Genomic DNA, 16770 nt, shown 5'->3' on the forward strand with positions numbered 1-16770 from the left:
TGCTCGCATCAATGTCAGAGAAAGTCCTCTGAGACTCTCTTCCCCTGCAGGGAAGCCTTTGCATCCTCATCCTAGGAATCCTTGCATCTCTGTTTCAGCAGTATCAGTAAAATAACAACATTGAACTGCTGTACTCCATCATTTCTGACGCACCCCCCAGCCCGCGTGGGCAGGCCCCTGGCTGCAGCCGCGCTCTGCTCAGAGCGCACAGCGCTGCTCCTGGCCACCGCAGGTCACCCAAACGGGCACTTTCGTCTGTGAGATCCTAAATCCAACCACACACCCCTCACCTTTGACGATCCCTCCCGATTCCCAGCGTGCCTGTCACAGCAGCCCCGCGCAGGCTGTGAACGTGGAAACACAAAACAGACACCATTCCAGGTTTCCGCGCATTGCTGCTCCTGCTCCTGCTCCTGCCCAGGGGCTGCACGGGCAGGGGAGGTCGAGCCGGCTCGCCTGCTTCCCAACGGGAAGAAACCAAGCCGGGACAGATCAAGTGCTTCTTTGGTGCAGTTCTGGTTACTCAACCAAACAAAAGAAGCTACACAACCCTGCTTCCTCAACACACAAGAAAGATGTAGTACTGTAGAAACTCATAGCATATAAATCATAAAGAAATCATATGGTCTGGAACTTGCAAACAACTCCAAACTCAGAAAAGCACTTCACATACTACAGACAGAAACATGGCCCAGTGAAGATTTTTGCCATTATTGCCAGTTTTTCTTCTCCTTTGAAGCACGAAGCATTCTCGGATTCTCCAGGCCTATGATCACATATGCATTTTCCTTCATTTACATGTCTAGAGGAAACTGGACCTGCGTTCGCGTACTCTGGACTCTTCTGGCAGACTGGTAGCTGAAGATCAACCGCCATCAGCCGCTCTTTTGTTGCCAGCCCATTTGTTCCCATCCATTGATTCTTCGGGAACAAACTTGCACCAGCCATAGCTTTACCATAAGCCAACGCTTCGTGTCTTCTCTAAGGAGAAGAAGTCACTCGGTGAGATTCCAGGACACGACGTGTGTGACAGCAACAAATGACTCGATCTTCTGGCCAAACTCCGCACAGCAGGTCGGGTTTGGCGTCGGAAGGCTGGTGGTAAAATTTAACTTGGTTCAGATTTTGGTCCCGGTCGGGGGCCAGAGGCGGGGAGCGGTGGAGCACGGCGGACACGGCCACCCTGGGCCATCCTGGGCCACCCTGGGCCAGCCCGGGCCGGCCGCCATCCTCAAACCGCGTGTCCCGCTTATCCCAGGGAAACACGGATGCAAACATCACCAGGCTGGAATTTTACTCTCTCAGGGTAAACTTATCAAGCAAAGACAAATGCCATCATTTTAAATCCCTCGCTTCCCCAAGTACATCAACTCCTTTTTTTCCCTTTCTTCTTTTTAAGAAGGAAAGAAAAAATACCTTTAAAAAAAAAAATCTGTAACATAATCAAAAACCCAAGCAGCTGGAAAAGTCAGAGCAGTAATAGGATCTCCCTGGAAGAAAGTGGGAAGATCTGAAAATCCACGTGGACAGGGTCAATTTTTCAAACCCTCAAGAGAACTAAGCTCAATCTGCTGCCCCTCCGCCTCTGACCCCGTCCTCATCGCACCCGGTGATGGCCGCTGCAGGAAAGAATCACGGACATACAGAGCATGCATCCGTATTGATTTTTCCTCTCAATCTTAGCAGTGCTCTCTCTGGAAGAAGGTACAGAAAGACACGTGTAACACCAGCCCCAGGTTATCCAGACTTGAAATAAGAGGCATCAAAACTGAAGGCCAAGATCGTCAGCTCTCAAAAAGGAAAGCAAATAAATCCATGCTGGTTTGCAGCAGCCATCAGTCTAGCCCTGTGCAATTAGTCGCCACAGAGTCTTCATAAATATTGGGTTTTAATTGTATAGACCTATAATTTGTATTCCAGCGTCATACAGAGACATACAAACACCTTGGAGCATTTTTTCTTTAGTTGTTCCCACTTTTCCAAAATGGAGTCCCTAGAATTACCACATACAAAACAGTTTTATTGACGACAGAACTGAAAGCCAAAGCTGTTTCATTTGTCAATGCAAAATACAGACACACCAAAGCTCAGCTCCCATGCAGTCCACACTTCAAGAAAGTCTACTTTCAGCCTCAGGTTATATTCATTCTACGAGCTTGTAGCACAGGAAAGTTGCCCATTAAATTACTGGCCCCCGCGTTGCCTTTTCTAAATTCTGTGTGGCTTCACGGCCCCTTCCCGGCCACTGTAAATCCCTCTCCTATCACACAGAGGAAGAGAAATCCGGCGGTTTGCTCTATCGTGCGTATCATTCACAGGGTTTTATTCCATTCAGTAGATTACTTTAGGAAAAAAAAGACAACATAGAGAATGCCTTTTCAGGGAAGACAATTCCTGCTAACACCTCCTCGGTTCTTCTTACAAGAGAGACATTAGTACCATGTCATATTTAACAAAGCACTTTGTAAGCGCTCATTAATCATGTAGTGCCCCTGAGAGGCACATTATGTAATGTTTAATCTGCTCAGCTGAGGCTGTAAGTACAAGAAAACTCTCAACATTCTCTCAGCTTTACAGTAAGTGAAGTATTTTAAGTATGACCAGTGCAAGCAAGCAAGCGCTCACTGTCCTCACATGGGGCCACCACACACAGGTCCCTCCATCAACAGGAAATTAGTCCATTTTAGTCATATTTTTACAGTCATCGAGAGATGCTGATCTACCTTTTGATACAAACATGTCAAATGTAAATCATTCCTGACTTAAGAGTGGAAAACTGCCCTCATTCCATAGTGCATGTAGCTTTCTGGGAAAGAAATCCCCATTTCTGGCTTTTCTGTTCATTTCTTGTATTCCCCTCCCATCTCCAGTTATCAGTATTTCCGCTCCACTCTATGAGAAGTTTCCTTGCCACTTGTGTTTCCTCTATTGCCATGGATCCCTATGCAGTCTTTAAAACTTTCATTTCAACCAGCTCTCTATTTCAAAAGCTCTTGCTTTGTGGAGTACAAAGCTTTCTTAAACATTCATTTTGTAGGTATGGACCTGCTTCCCTGTATTGCTTTTATTATGAGCTGGTCCATCCAGGCAAAACCTGAACAATAGAATTAAGCTACCAAGACAACAGAGCCGTATATTTAAAGCATGCTGTCGGTCCTACCAGCCTTTAAAAGAAGAAAAAATCAGCAGGTTTGCACCTGTGAGAGTTATAAGGGCTCCTGCAGCTCTTCTTCTGAAATAATCTATTTAAATGTTGTATGGCATCTATTTCCTCTCTGGGAATATCTCTGTAGCGTTTCATCTTCCTCTGCCACCACAAAGAGAGCCGGCTGCACCGCAGCCCACTGGAGATGGCGCGAGCTCAGCACCCTGGCGCCTGCTGGGGGTTTCACGGCTCCTGACATCACCAAACCTATCGCCTCCTTTTTGCCGTTTTCAATGCAAGTTCAGGGAACAGCTTATTTTCTGCCAGGCTTCTTGAATTTGTACTGTTCATCCAGCCCTGCACAAATGTGTCCCAGCATGTACACAACAAGGGGGAGTTGTGGTAATTAGCAAGAGCAGGAAACGAGGACACCGGAGCCCCGATCTGAACCCTGACACCGGCACACAGCTGTGGCACATTATTTGGGGCGGGTCTGGGGAGCGTTCTGCAGTGCCAAGGAGCTGGTTGATAACAACTGAGTTTAAAAGAAAAGCTGGGGGGCAGGAGAATTCCTTAGAAAAGGGTCGAAACATGAATCTGGAGTGTCCTGTTTCCAGAGCACATCACGTGAGGTCCTTGGAACCAGATACAGCACAATGCTGATTCACAATTATGCCACCTTTGCAGAGAAAAAAAGCGTAGCAATGTACATCAATATCTCTGCAAATTCTAGAGGATGCGTGACTGGCATCTCTTCCTTTAACATAAAAAGCATTTGCCCACATTACAGTTCAAGCTGCCTTCTGTTTAAATAATTCATAATAAGGCTGAAACACAAGATGACTTGGGGAACGGAGGTTAACCCAAGTTTAAAGCAAGATATGATTTTTTAATGCTGGATAGCGAAGAAGTGGCGTTCTTATGCCCAAATGTACACTATCAAATCACAGGGCACAGCTACAGACACCCAGGTCAGCATCAGCGGGCAAGTTCTGCACCAGGTAGAAGAACAAGCCGTGTCTAGAGGGGCTGCAGAGTCACACTGCAGAAAGACACTGCCCTTCCTCCTGCTCTTCTCCCGTGTTCAGCTGGACACGGCTGCGGGGGGGAAGATCGGGGCCCAGGGCAGCGTCTCTGAGCGGCACACACCACGGCACCGTGACCGGCACTCTCACCTGCTCCAAGATCAACACCGTTTGCCACGTGCTTGCAGCGGTGTGAATCAGAACACAACCCACTCAAAGCCTCGGGCCCGTGCCAGCGTGGATGTGGGTGGCAGGAGAGCACGAAGCAGGAGAGGCTGCACCTGCCTGCAGGCACCAGCACCGGGCAGGGCTGCACCCCATTGTAGAGCTGCACCCCATTGTAGAGCTGCACCCCATTGTAGAGCTGCACCCCATTGCAGAGCTGCTGTCAGACAGCCCCAACAGAGGCCTCAGCCATTCGTTCTCACAACCACCACTTTTTTGTTTGAGAAACACTTTTTCTTCAAAGCACTGTACAGCAAGATCTGATAAATTGGAGCTCTGGGAGTAGGGGATCTCTTTGGTCATAGCAGCAGTGGCAGAATACATATGTGTCAGCTTCCTGAGAGCAGTTCAGGTTTGAGCAAAGGGAAATTTCTCCTGGTGTGTCTGCTTATTTATTCCTCTTCCACCTCCTTTTTTTTTGTGTGTTGTTTGCACAACAGAGCAGAGCGTTGTTGAACGCAATGATATTATAATACATGATATAATGTGCTACAATAAGCAATCTGCAAAGACAAGTATCTTTGCTTTAAAAGATCATTTCCAAATTGTTTAAGATGTATCAGTGATTGTGCAGAAGCAAATTAGCCACTGGTAGAGAAAACCAACCCACTTTGCTTATAAACTCCAATTGCAAATATACCTTTCATCATTTCATCTGCTGCTTGTATATGCACACACAAAAGCCTCACAATAAACGGGCATGCCAAACCTGCTATTAAATACACCAGCACTCAGAAAATAATATTTCAGGCCATGGAACAAAGGAGGAAAAATCACCGACCAGAATGGGGAGAAACAAGGCCAATTTCCTAAAGCCTGCCTCATTTCAGACCTGGTCTGCAGCTCCAGACCCCGCTGGGCTCCGCAGGGCTGTTCCCAGACACCACTGCCCCGATTCGGGCCACACCAGAACCCAGCAAACACCTTCGGTGCTGCCACGGGCACCACTGCAGGGCTGGTCTGCAACCGCGAAGGGCAGACGTCCCGTTACTGACTGTCCCAAGCAACGCAGGGCGCAGAGGTGAGCAACCCGCTCCCAGCTGTGCAAGACACCAGAAAGAAGGGTGTCATTCAGTGAAACTGCAAACACGAGGAGACCCTGCAGGTGCTGGATCTGCTCACGGGCAGCACCAGGGATTTGTTGCTTATTCTTACCCTGAATTTCTCACCCCATCACCAGAGAGGGTGAGAATTAGGGATCTGTCGAAACTCTGTGTGTGCTGAAGGCAACCGGGCCTCCAGAGAACCCACTGAGCAGTGGACCAGCACTCCTTGGGATTAATGCAGCTGGACATGGGCTTTGTTGAAATGAGAAAGCCCGGAAGAGAGTCGCTCAGATCCAGCTCTCAGCTTGGTCAGACGTGTTCACCACGGCTCGGAGCTGCCCAGACAGCCTGCAGCCAGCAGGTAGCTGTGGTCATCAGAGAGGGAAGAGGAAAGGAAGAAAAGAAAAGAATAAGCAAACAAAACCCCAAACACAAGCTTGAAAGCATTGAGGCCAACCAGCTGTGTCACGCAGCACAAGACGCCTGTCCCCACTTTGCCCAGCCAGCCCCACCAAGGGCCCCTTTGCCAGGCCTGGGTGACAGAGCCTCCAAGGCTCTGCCAGAGCAGGAGCACGTGTGGGTTTCACCCACAGCCACCTCCGGTCGCGGCTCTCACCTTTCGACCAGCCAGAAAAGGGGCTCAGTGACCCAGCTTTGCAACATTATCTGCATTTCCAGGGCATATCTCCTGTCTCAAGCGAGGATGGGTTGCAGGGCATAACCTTCATTTTAGCTTCACATAAAAAATAATACCATTGGCAATTTTCCATAGGTAAGCTGAGGTCCAGAGCAGGACACTGGAGAACCCTTGGACACTGGGGAACCTCGCCACTGGTCCATGACTCTGCCTGAGAGATCGTTAGAAAATTGCTTTCCGTCGATCTGCTCCCAACAGCACCTGATGTGTAACAGTGATGGGTCTGATACCGAGGTCCACAGCCCCGCTCCTGCTGAAACCACGGCGCCGGATCCTGCCTGGAGCTCCCACCAGATTTCTACATCCCAAGGTTCATCTTGCCTGCTTCCCCACCCTCCCACTCTGAGCAGGCAGCGGGAGCTCCCAGCAGGGCAGCAAGGGACGCGGGGCAGGACGGGAGGGCACGGACACCGGGCAGGACGGGAGGGGACGCCTCGTTTGCCCCTGCAATATTTCAGGCCATGGTGACCAAGCGCTCTCCCGCCAGCCTTGCGAGCCCCAGCCCCAGCTCCAGTGCTGCCACGCAGCCCCCAGCCGGAGAGGAGCCGTCCTGGCCAGCAATGCTGCACACGGGCACCCCGCACCTGCCGTGGCTTCAGCCTCATAAGACTACATTTTCATTATGACTGTGTTAGAGCAGAATCAGTTGCCTAATCAAGCTTAAATTAAATGCATATTTAGCGATTTTCATGCTAGCATTCCCAGATATGTGATACTTGCACAATGAATAATTTATTTTGTATAGATCACAGGTATTTAAAAAAAACCCCAAAACCAGTAGACCAGCACTCGAGGAAGGCAGGTAAATAAATTAACAACACTTTTCTGATTAACCTTCTTCCCTACCGTCTTGGCTGCTATGCACTTAGAGCTCTCACAGTAAAATGAATGAAGAGCATTCCAAACCTGCCAACCAAATGAGAGTGTGCACTTCCAGTGTAAACACGGATGGAAGGATTCTCCATTAACAGCAGCCTAGAGGTAACATTTGCTGCGTTTCCGAGGCTGGAGCTCCAGAGGCAGACTTGCTGCAGCAGGTAGTTCAAAAATAGGTATTTCCCTGTTAGCAGGCGAGTGTAAAGCTCACGAAAGCCACTGTCTAAAATGCCACAACGCCAATGGCAGTCGCCAGGTACCCTGCTCCGTGCACCACGAACGGTTCTCGAGGACATGCCCTATCTGTGCACTGACCAGCGCCCCATGCAGCAAACAGCTGCCTGCAGCCGAACCATTAGCAGGTATGCAAATCCCACTGATTTCTAGTGAGTTTTAGGAAGGATCATCTGAAAGGTAATTAAGTTGACTGGGAATTTTGGTTACATAGGTCCAGATTTGGCAGAATATCTAAGTGACTGAAGAGGCCAAGAATTAAGCACGTGCCTCAGGTCTGCACACAGACAGTGCTTGGCAAGGCTGAGTGGTTTACATCCCCGTGCAAACCCCTACTCGACTGTTCCAGCTTACCTGTCTATTAAGCCAGTACGACAGCACTTACTGTGCTGTTATGAAGCATGAACAATACTGTTTAACAGTTCAGATCCCACAATAAAAAGTGATACAAGCACCAAATATTGCTATAACAACATAGCACTATACTATAGAATAAGTGCCATTAGAGTTAGATATAGGTATTTAATTTTAATGCTGCGTAGTTTTCTGCCGAGTCCATTAATGATCAGCCGTTATAGTAATGATAAATCACTTTTTACAGTACTTAAGCTTTTCATGTGGTAAGCAGTAGTTGAAATTTAACAGAAGCAACAGGTTGAATTCCCAATGACACCTGAATTTTGTACATCATCTGTTTTTGACAAACAGCAGCACAGAAAAAGAGAAATCAATGTAGTAAAGCTTTCACCGAGCACAGAATGATCTTATTTCAGTTATCCATCATAATTCCCACTGAAATCGCCAAGATCGAGGGGAGCAAAGAAATCTGTAACAGCATTTTGGAAAAAGCACAAGGGGATACTTTCTGCAAGCCCTTAAACTACAGAGCCCTTTCTGAAGCTTGATAACCTGTGCTTTAATACTCGTTGCAAATCAAATTCCATTGTCTGTGACTGAAAATCGGGGTCCAAAGCTGTATTTCCCCTAATGTATCAAAGTCCACTGTCGCTTTTTTATTTTTTAATGTTTTGAGTAGGTTTAAGATAAGAACAATTCAGACTTTGAAGATCTTCCCTTAAACAAAATCCATACACGTAAATGGGAGATGAATACACATAATACATATCCTATAGCAGTGTAGCTATGATACATACAACTTGTCCTGGTGTAGTTCTATAGGGCGTTCTTTCCTCCTCAGAGCACCCCTCTGCATTATTAATTTCAACACAAGACAGTATCTGCTATTAAAAATGTCATAATAAATACTATTGCCAAGTGCTGATGAGCAGATGTTGAGCAGCATTTAAAGATTACGAGACCAAGGTAGGTCAAGTTATTTTAGTTCTCTGGGATCTAGAAAGCTCTTTTAAGCTGATTTTATGATGAACCTGATCGCCTGCTTTCATTACTAGAAATTCACCATATCTAATCCCCTTGTTCCATGTGGCAGCGCGTGCTGAGTGACACACGAGAGTTTCTCTGGCCAGTTTAATCAACCGGCTGCATTCAGTCATCGTCACTGCAGAACGAGCCTCCACTCATTACAGCTTCATCCAGAGAACAAATTGGTGCGCACAGGGAGACCAGGGCTGCCGATGACTGTACTGCAATGTTGATCCAGACCTGTAGTAACAGTCTGTTTGCACCAGGGACCCAGGATACACATAATCAGTTTGTGTAAGTCCAAACACGATGGGCAATAATGCACACTAATTCAGCTTACAGCTGAACGAGCAGCGGGCTGGCTGCATGGCAGGTGGAGCCCCGATCGAAGGTAAGAACCGGGTCCAGCTTTCCCAGGCAGTCTGTCCTGTCAGGTGCTGGAGGGCATCGCCCTCGGGAGGACGACTGAGCAGAGCCCGGCAGGCGCAGCTCTCCGGAGGGAACAAAGGCTTCCAGGGGCACAAAGCCCTTGGACTGGACAGACAGCTCTGGCCTTCGCGGAACCGTCACGCCGAGATGCGGAAACCTCACCCGCTTGCTCTAATGGAAGCAATTAACAGTCACAGCGAAGTTTCCTTTCTCCCAGCCTCTATGTGTTTTAGAGGAAAACAGACATCAAACCAAATTGTGCACATTGAAGTCTGAGCTCCGCAACAATTACGACAGAAAAATATAGAGCAGAGTAGAACTTAATGGATCTATTCAAGTATTTTTCCTCTCCTAAGGGACTGTTTCAGAAACACAGCTGAACTCAGAGGCATGGACTTTGATTTCCTTCCCCCAGCCTCCCAATTCAGAAAACAATTTCAATTACAGGAGTGCTAAATTGACCTTGCGCTCTCCTCTGCCTGCCTACTAATTAGAGCTTAACAAGTGGTGCTTCCAGCCCTTCACAGCACATCCAGAACAGAAAGTGATGCAAATACGAGCTGATATGATCAGAGAGCTTTACCCTACCATCAATTTCTACACAAACCCAGCTGGGACATCAACAGAAACTTTACAGACAGACGTGTCCCAAAGCCAAATGAAAGCAGCACTAATAAATCTTACTGTGGTCATATTGTTCTGTTACCCTTCCATCCTTCTGGAGGTTTAAAATATCATGGCAATTCCCATTTGGGGCAAGGCCCAGAATGTAATTTCATTCCGTTCTAACGCTTTCAGGTGACAAAGCTGTCAACAGGCAGGTGTCAGCCAGGGAGACCAACACAGCTTCAGTGAGCCAGGAACACTCACACCTTCTGAGGTGCACTGTGCATTAGCAAACACGACATACCTCAGCATAGCTCTCAATTACATCAACCTGCAGTTGTCGCTTAGGCATTGATAATGCAGCATATCTCGGGGATTTTCCTAGGAAGAAAGCAAGGCTCTCAGAATCTCCCACCAGTCCTGATTTTCTGCTCCAGCTGGATTTTCAAAGTCCTATTTGGAATTCACCCTCCTTGTTATACAATATCCACATAGACTGTTCTTAGACATATAATTTGATTAAACCAAGATTTATGGGCTTTTGGTTTGAATTTGTATTTTTCAAAGCCAAAAAGCATACAGAAATGTTTTAATAATGTCTGACACACTGCTGAGAATACAGTCAAATAACAAAGAGCTCGCGTAACTAGATTTGTGCCATGCACTATTGTAACAGCGCTGCTAATGCAAGAAGATGCAGAGGTATCAGAGGGATGCTGAGGAAGCACCATAACCATATTTCAGAATCAAGCAGCATCTGTCAGCTCTTCAAGACACACAATTTATGTACAGTTGTCTCTAACAGCCTTTTCTGCTGGGGAGGGGAAGGGGAAGGCAGTGCTGCAGAACACTTTTCTGGGAGCTCTTCCCCCACATCAACGAGCCCTTACTGGAAGCTACAAAAGACTGGGATGTGTCTGTTGCATCTTGCACAGACTCCAGTGGACAAGGGCACTGGATCCAGAGTCCCCTAAAGCTGACGGACGGTTCCGAAGCTCCAGCGCACTCCTGACCAGCCCATCGTGCAGTCAGTTCCCTGCCTTTCCGAATGGCACCACACACCTGCTGCCAGGCCCGGCCGTGTTTTAGTGGGAAGAGTCATTCCTCAATACCACTAAACGCAAAAATAGCTGAGTTTTTATTGCCCCGACGCACACCAGAAGCACTTGCAAGTCTGACCCAGGTTTCTACAGCACCTGCTTCAGCTCGGCACTCGGTTCGGACGGCTCCAGAGCACCCCTGCCAGCGCCCGGCGACAGAAACGAGGGCGTTCCGGTGACGAAAAGGGACCCGCTGCACCCCCACAGGACAGCAGGGTGACAATGAGAGCGTCTGAAGCCAGCTGATGCAGTCCAGCCTCCCAAAATACAAACACGGCTTCTATGCAAAGCCCAAGGGGAAGGCGGTTCTTCCTGTATCTACAATGATCACAACAAGACATTATTTTCAACTTCTGCTGAATTTAGAGACAACTTCCCCCTTACCGCACATACTGCGACGGCCACAGTTCCCTTCCAGTCCCCCCAGGTGGTTTCTGCTGTTTCCCCTCCTCCCCGTCTTCCTCCAAGTGCAAGATGTACAGTGAACAGGGTAAAACAACCACATCAAGAGAACTGACATTCTTAGTGCAGTGAATGCCGTTGAAATTTGCATCCTTCAACGGAAATACAAGTATACGAACTACCAGCCTTTGAATTCAAGCATTGGATATAAAACCAGGACCCAATCCAAGCAATTTTAGTATGATTCTGCTATTATTTATTACAATTAAGTTGGGTTATTTTTTAGTCCACACCATCAGCTGCAGGGAACTTGTCCCCAAAGGCTGGTGGAGAGAGAATGAGGGGACAAAGAAACCCCCAGCACAACCCCCCCACCAAAGGTTTGTCCCAAGATTCACTAAGCAAGTGACAAGAAGTACCGTCCAGTTTTCCACAGAAACAAAGGAAGGAAGTGAAATTAATATTTTAATTAAAACAATGAATCAACCACCTTCTTTTGTTCTCTGAAATGGCCTGATGTAAATTCTCACCTACTGCATTTTTGCTATAACAGAAAGGGTCCTGCTCACTCGGCAGCGATGTTTCCCCCCTTCACACACATACCCACGTCTGAGGGCTCCTCTGCTCACTGTGTCCTCCACTGCTGTGGAGTCACTTCATAGCGACCCTTTTCCAAACCCTGCCCGCGGTGCAGTACAGAACAGATCTCACTGAATTTCTGGGACCTAAACAAGCCCACGTGCCAACTCAGCTCACAGATTTGGTCAGGATCAGGCGATTAAGGTCAGGGCTACAGCCCCAGCAGCCCACCCCTGCAGCACCGTGTGTCCCCCCCACTCTAACCCCAGCCCCGGTCTCCAGAGAGCTGCTGACATCTCACCCTGGAGCCGTCAGATGGCAAACGGAGGCCTAAGAAACGCACAGCGGCACCTGCTCTGCCGGGGCAGTACGGCCGTGCCGCGGCTGCCGGTGTCACACCGCGGTGGGGCTGTGCTGGCAGCCCCGTCACCACAGCTCGGTCTGATCGGCACTGAGCCGGCGCAGGAAGCCTGGGCTCCTCATCGGGACGCTCTGGTTTGTACATCCTGCTTCCACTCGCGCGCACAAAGCTCTCCAGCCTGCAGGCAATTCCCAGAACAAACAGGCTGACTTCTATTTTCGGCAGGAGCCACTGCCATTGCGTGGACTCACGTCAAGGTGATGTCTTTCTTACGTTTTTTCCCAATCTCAAGCATAGGGAAAAGCAACAGACATTATCCTCCATGTAACTTGTTCAAACTTATGCGCCAGGTCTTAAATTAACAAGCGAGAGCTGCATTCTGTCCCAAATACTTTGTTCAAAGCTCTTCCAAGCTGACCTGTGCAGTCAGTGATGCCTGAGTAACCATAGCAGCGTATTTGAACAATGCCAAATACTTGTGAACAGACACACACGAATTCGAGAGGTGGAACGCACAAAGCATCTTGGTAGAACGGAGAACAGGCACCAGAAAAAGCCCCCGCGCTGCTGCTGAGCGGGAGCGGAGTCAGAGCCGCTGCTCGCTGAGAGCACGGGGAGCACCGCTGGGGGAGCGCAGAACCAAACGGCAGCAGACGCACACCCGTGAGACTGGCCAGGAAACCAGCTCGGGAAGCGCCCGAACCACACAGGTACCCGTGGCCACCATAGGTACCCAACTGTCGAGTTCTGATCACTCCCTTACAAAGCCTGCTCAGTGCTGATTTTCCACTTGACAAGAACCCCAAACAGGCCAGAAGTCCAAAGCACATATTGACAGGTTTTTCCAGTTACATTAAATAATACTTGATGCAGAGAAGCATTTACCTACTGCAATTATCCCTGGAGCTGAAAGTATAGCCAACACCCTACAAGCCTTGAAAAAGCTAATTAATGCACTGCCATAAATAATTTGATCTCTTAGGAGGATATGTACTCTCCACACAGTAAGTAACAGCTTGCTTTAATGGAAAAAAGGATGATTTGTCAATGCATATCTGTGTTTTATAATAGATGTTTATCAACCATTTGTAATTTGCCATAAAGCAAGCAGAAAATGTACAAAGAGAAACCCCAGTCTGAAACACGGCACATTCCTGCGGGCTGCACCATCGCTGGAAAGCAAATTAAGGTCTGGCCTGTGTTGTCAGACACAAACCATCTCCCGCAGGGGGGCCTCACATGAAATTAAGAGTCAGCGCAGACCGTTTCTCCAGCCGCCGTTGCGGGTGTGGAGGTAGGAGCAGGCAGCACAGAGCGACCTCCCCAGCTCCGCGCCCGGGGATGCGGCCGCCTGCTCCCTGCCCTCTGCACGGGGGAATCCAGCGGCCACGTCCGGGCCTTCCCCTGCGGAGCGGCACGGGACACCGCGTGGAACAACGACGGAGCGTTACAAACCGCCTGCTTAGCTGGTGTCGCTACCCAAAGGTTTTAGCGCACACTTTTTAACGCATGAGGTTGCCTTTTAAATGGGTTTCCTTTTGTCCAGCGAGGTCAGGAGAGCAATCTGTTGTTGGAGATGAGCCTTGGTCACCAACTCTGCTGCAGTAGCATAAGGACTTTAAGTTACTCATAAGATGGCTGAAGCATTTTAAAGATGAAAAATAAGAGTGTCTAGTACCTTAAAAACCACCTAAACCCTCCTAAGAAATAGTCATTCAGTTTCCTTTTGGAATACTTAATCAGCACTCCAGAACTGCTGGTGGGAACAGATAGTGATCTAAAAACCAGGGCAAACCTCTTGCAAGCGCCTCGTAGAACAGAGGGAAAGTGCAGGCTGCGCCACGCACACCTGAGACCGCGCTTCGCAGGGCGACCATGCTCCTGTGACCCAGCACAGGCCGCCCTTCACGAGGTGACCGCGCTCCCGTGACCCAGCACAGATCGCCCTTCACGAGGTGACCGCGCTCCCGTGACCCAGCACAGATCGCCCTTCACGAGGTGACCGCGCTCCCGTGACCCAGCACAGGCCGCCCTTCACGAGGCGACCGCGCTCCCGTGACCCAGCACAGGCCGCCCTTCACGAGGTGACCGTGCTCCCGTGACCCAGCACAGGCCGCCCTTCACGAGGCGACCGCGCTCCCGTGACCCAGCACAGGCCGCCCTTCACGAGGTGACCGCGCTCCTGTGACCCAGCACAGATCGCCCTTCACGAGGTGACCGCGCTCCCGTGACCCAGCACAGGCCGCCCTTCACGAGGTGACCGCGCTCCCGTGACCCAGCACAGATCGCCCTTCACAAGGTGACTGCGCTCCCGTGACCCAGCACAGATCGCCCTTCACGAGGTGACCGCGCTCCCGTGACCCAGCACAGATCGCCCTTCACGAGGTGACCGCGCTCCCGTGACCCAGCACAGGCCACCCGCAGCAAGGGAACAGGCGTGTAAGAGTCTAATGCTGGGCGTCCTTCACGCGCCGGGCACCTGAAAACAGCACCGCTGGCCGCTGAACCGCGCAGACAAACATGCGCCGGGGCCACCGCAGCCAGAACCCCAAAGCATCTTTAACACGTGAAACCATTTTTCTCGGTGGCATGAGGCCGCCAGGAGATTCTGTATTTGAAGCTGTACCAAAACATCGCCCAGCCCTCCTGTGGAGACAGACGGACCTTTGAACTCCTTGTGCAAATTTATACGTTTCTAAGTGCAGCCTTTTAGAAACGGCTATAGCCAGGGGTGCAAGTAATTCAATTACTTCCAGAAGATTTTTAGCTCTGTAAAACTCATGTATTATTTAAGGCTCACAGTTTAAACCACGAACATTATCAAGATCCATCTTTTTCTTTGGGGGAGGAGAAAGAAGACATTTTGGTGAAAGATCTCTGGAAAAAAGCCCACAATACATTCCAACCCCCAGAATCCCTGGCTCCCAATGGAGACCTTCCGCTTCTGCAGTGACTGTGGTGGCACCCGGCTCTCCCCATCAGCAGGTCCCTACTTCAGCGGCTCCATGCTGCGCTGGCCTCAGGTTCCTACAGCAGCCACAGGGGAACATCACGGGCGCCAGCAGCTCAGCCGGGCCGTTTCCACCGCACCCGCGCCCCCGGGAAGGGCTGATCCCTCCGGGAGGACACACAGGCGGCTGAGCTCCCCTCGCAACACGGCAGCTGAAACCAGCTGGATCAAGAATCCTCACACATACAGATAGGTGCCTTCAGCAAACAAAATAAATTTAATCTGTAGTTATATAAACAGTTTTTTACAACAGTTATCCTGATTGAGAAAGTGCCAGCTTCTGACACCCAACACAAGGCACCAGCGTCGCTACTGGTCGGCATTCCGCCTTTAGGAAGGCCCTGAGCGAAACCAGCTCTCCGGAGCAAAACAGAATCGGTGTGTGTAAAGATGATGGTAGAGCTTTACCAGCAGGAACTTCTGTGGTCTGCCTTGGCTTTTCTGAGACCTACACCAACAGTTCAACCAGCAAGAACCACCCCACAGGAACTCACCCGCAGGAGGGAGGTGTTCCCTGTTCACAAGGGGATCCCAGAGGGATCCTTCTCCCCTCAGCAACATTCGGCTCTAGTTTGACAGCAAGGGTGCAGCTGAAGCCTTCAAGCAAATAACAAACATGTAGTATGATCTACACTTTCCAGTGTCCAGATTTAAACATACCAAATACTAGATCCTCTGCTGCTCAATAGCCATTAAACGCATGAAGGGCACACAGAGCAGCGCGACAAACGGACTGAGCAGCACTGACGCCTGCAGACCCGGCCCGAGCCCGGCTCCCGAGGGGCCGCCTCGCCAGGACCGCTGCTGCCGCCCTCCCGAGCCCCGGCTCCCTCTGCTTTTAGACAGAAACAGGTTTTCTGGAAACCTGCATCACCACACGTTCCAAGTGCTGGAGCCGTCAGTCAGTTTGCCATAAGTTATTACTTCTGTGTATTCAGAGCAGTTTGGGAGCTGAAGGTTGTCTTGTCACTTCCACACTCCGTAAACTGTATAGATGCTGGAATATGGTAATATTTACTCCTGTTTTGCCATCTGCTTATGCATGCACATAAAATATGTTACTCCCAGAATGTGGAGCAGCAGAACAACAGCCGTAGCTTTTCATTGCAAGATAAAGGTACAAAAATCAATATGCATTTTTTCTTTTTAGTGAAAAAGGTACTATTGCACCAAAGAAAGAAAAAAATATGTATAGTTTAAAAAAAATATTAAAACACCAGCTTTTCAATGGAATATATACTCCTCAGCTTTGAGTTTTACTGAAGAGTCAGTGTCTAAAAAACCCAAACCCCTCACCAAACCCCTGCCACCTGGTTGTGTAACCAGTAAAACCCACCTAACCTGAAATAGAGGACCAGGTTGTCTGTCTTTGGAAGGAAAGAGCCAGCCCAGCATCAGGTCAGGCTGCAACAGGACGAACGTCCCCAGACGCCCTCTCAGCTGAGCACCCTGACGTGCCTTAGAAAAACGCCAACTTCCAGTGCTGGTTTCCAGGCTGAAGAGCAGCTCTGTTACACCACTCCTGCCCAGCAGCACCAGCCAAACTGCAGCCCAGAGCAGCTGTTCCCACTGTGCGCAAATAACCACAGCCCCCCAAGCCCCTCCCCAGGCAGGGAGGGTTCCTGCTCAGGTGTTTATTGTTAAAGTCGGCA

This window comes from Patagioenas fasciata, chromosome 15 (genome assembly GCF_037038585.1).
Source record: "Patagioenas fasciata isolate bPatFas1 chromosome 15, bPatFas1.hap1, whole genome shotgun sequence".
NCBI classification, from domain to species: domain Eukaryota; kingdom Metazoa; phylum Chordata; class Aves; order Columbiformes; family Columbidae; genus Patagioenas; species Patagioenas fasciata.